Genomic DNA, 2660 nt, shown 5'->3' with positions numbered 1-2660 from the left:
TCTCGCCCAAGCACGCTTAACTTCGGAGTTCTGATGGGATCCGGTGCTTTAGTGCTGGTATGATCGCATCCGACATGTTACCCCCGCCTTCGTCTCTTATGCTTGCCACTCCCAGGTCCACTGCAAAGATGATTGTCATTCTTACTACCATTACAACCGTTGCCTAATAATGGATAATGCCCTATATATACTACTTACTCCCCCCCCTCAAACACGGAGACGAGTTTACCACGGTTTCCACCCCTCCCTCTATACCGCAGCAACACGTATTTTTTTACCCCTTTCAGAACGCGCTCCTCGCGCCACAAAGCCGCCTCTAGACGCGTGACCAATGAGCAGCGAGCTAAAACATATCGCAAATGTCAAAAATAATATAACGGGGTTAATATATATCGCGCACATGCGATATGTTTGTCACGAGGCGCAAAAAATAATTAAAAAGGGAATGCAACACGAGGATTTTCCAGGAGGTCACCCATCCTAGTACTACTCTCGCCCAAGCACGCTTAACTTCGGAGTTCTGATGGGATCCGGTGCTTTAGTGCTGCTATGATCGCATCCGACATGTTACCCCCGCATTCGTCCCTTATGCTTGCCACTCCCAGGTCCACTGCAAAGATGATTGCCATTCTTACTACCATTACAACCGTTCCCTAATAATGGATAATGCCCTATATATACTACTTACTCCCCCCCTCAAACACGGAGACGAGTTTACCACGGTTTCCACCCCACCCTCTATACCGCAGCAACACGTATTTTTTTACCCCTTTCAGAACACGCTCCTCAGGCCACAAAGCTGCCTCTAGACGCGTGCCAATGAGCAGCGAGCTAAAACATATCGCAAATGTCAAAAATAATATAACGGGGTTAATATATATCGCGCACATGCGATATGTTTGTCACGAGGCGCAAAAAATAATTAAAAAGGGAATGCAACACGAGGATTTTCCAGGAGGTCACCCATCCTAGTACTACTCTCGCCCAAGCACGCTTAACTTCGGAGTTCTGATGGGATCCGGTGCTTTAGTGCTGGTATGATCGCATCCGACATGTTACCCCCGCCTTCGTCCCTTATGCTTGCCACTCCCAGGTCCACTGCAAAGATGATTGTCATTCTTACTACCATTACAACCATTGCCTAATAATGGATAATGCCCTATATATACTACTTACTCCCCCCCCCTCAAACACGGAGACGAGTTTACGACGGTTTCCATCCCTCCCTCTATACCGCAGCAACACGTATTTTTTTACCCCTTTCAGAAGGCGCTCCTCGCGCCACAAAGCCGCCTCTAGACGCGTGACCAATGAGCAGCGAGCTAAAACATATCGCAAATGTCAAAAATAATATAACGGGGTTAATATATATCGCGCACATGCGATATGTTTGTCACGAGGCGCAAAAAATAATTAAAAAGGGAATGCAACACGAGGATTTGCCAGGAGGTCACCCATCCTAGTACTACTCTCGCCCAAGCACGCTTAACTTCGGAGTTCTGATGGGATCCGGTGCTTTAGTGCTGGTATGATCGCATCCGACATGTTACCCCCGCCTTCGTCTCTTATGCTTGCCACTCCCAGGTCCACTGCAAAGATGATTGTCATTCTTACTACCATTACAACCGTTGCCTAATAATGGATAATGCCCAATATATACTACTTACTCCCCCCCCCCGCTCAAACACGGAGACGAGTTTACCACGGTTTCCACCCCTCCCTCTATACCGCAGCAACACGTATTTTTTTACGCCTTTCAGAACGCGCTCCTCGTGCCACAAAGCCGCCTCTAGACGCGTGACCAATGAGCAGCGAGCTAAAACATATCGCAAATGTCAAAAATAATATAACGGGGTTAATATATATCGCGCACATGCTATATGTTTGTCACGAGGCGCAAAAAATAATTAAAAAGGGAATGCAACACGAGGACTTCCCAGGAGGTCACCCATCCTAGTACTACCCTCGCCCAAGCACGCTTAACTTCGGAGTTCTGATGGGATCCGGTGCTTTAGTGTTGGTATGATCGCATCCGACATGTTACCCCCGCCTTCGTCCCTTATGCTTGCCACTCCCAGGTCGACTGCAAAGATGATTGTCATTCTTACTACCATTACAACCGTTGCCTAATAATGGATAATGCCCTATATATACTACTTACTCCCCCCCTCAAACACGGAGACGAGTTTACCACGGTTTCCATCCCTCCCTCTATACCGCAGCAACACGTATTTTTTTACCCCTTTCAGAAGGCGCTCCTCGCGCCACAAAGCCGCCTCTAGACGCGTGACCAATGAGCAGCGAGCTAAAACATATCGCAAATGTCAAAAATAATATAACGGGGTTAATATATATCGCGCACATGCGATAGATTTGTCACGAGGCGCAAAAAATAATTAAAAAGGGAATGCAACACGAGGATTTTCCAGGAGGTCACCCATCCTAGTACTACTCTCGCCCAAGCACGCTTAACTTCGGAGTTCTGATGGGATCCGGTGCTTTAGTGCTGGTATGATCGCATCCGACATGTTACCCCCGCCTTCGTCTCTTATGCTTGCCACTCCCAGGTCCACTGCAAAGATGATTGTCATTCTTACTACCATTACAACCGTTGCCTAATAATGGATAATGCCCTATATATACTACTTACTCCCCCCCCC

General features: G+C 47.5%; 5 non-coding genes across 5 annotated transcripts; all 5 read right to left on the bottom strand.

Moving 5' to 3' along the window:
- Nucleotides 1–442: 442 nt before the first annotated feature.
- On the bottom strand, nt 443–561 carry LOC123173182 (5S ribosomal RNA). The gene has a single exon (XR_006485971.1). It is a non-coding gene; the product is annotated as a 5S ribosomal RNA (ribosomal RNA).
- Nucleotides 562–930: 369 nt separating this feature from the next.
- LOC123173061 (5S ribosomal RNA) lies at nt 931–1049 on the bottom strand. The gene has a single exon (XR_006485857.1). It is a non-coding gene; the product is annotated as a 5S ribosomal RNA (ribosomal RNA).
- Nucleotides 1050–1421: 372 nt separating this feature from the next.
- On the bottom strand, nt 1422–1540 carry LOC123173111 (5S ribosomal RNA). Its single transcript, XR_006485904.1, has one exon. It is a non-coding gene; the product is annotated as a 5S ribosomal RNA (ribosomal RNA).
- Nucleotides 1541–1915: 375 nt separating this feature from the next.
- Nucleotides 1916–2034, bottom strand: LOC123173037 (5S ribosomal RNA). The gene has a single exon (XR_006485834.1). It is a non-coding gene; the product is annotated as a 5S ribosomal RNA (ribosomal RNA).
- A 370-nt stretch (nt 2035–2404) lies between these two features.
- LOC123173060 (5S ribosomal RNA) lies at nt 2405–2523 on the bottom strand. Its single transcript, XR_006485856.1, has one exon. It is a non-coding gene; the product is annotated as a 5S ribosomal RNA (ribosomal RNA).
- Nucleotides 2524–2660: the final 137 nt, after the last annotated feature.

The sequence above is a fragment of the Triticum aestivum genome, unplaced genomic scaffold (genome assembly GCF_018294505.1).
Source record: "Triticum aestivum cultivar Chinese Spring unplaced genomic scaffold, IWGSC CS RefSeq v2.1 scaffold54592, whole genome shotgun sequence".
NCBI lineage: Eukaryota > Viridiplantae > Streptophyta > Magnoliopsida > Poales > Poaceae > Triticum > Triticum aestivum.
Note: the sequence above shows the minus strand (reverse complement) of the source record. Positions and strands in the feature narration are given on the sequence as shown.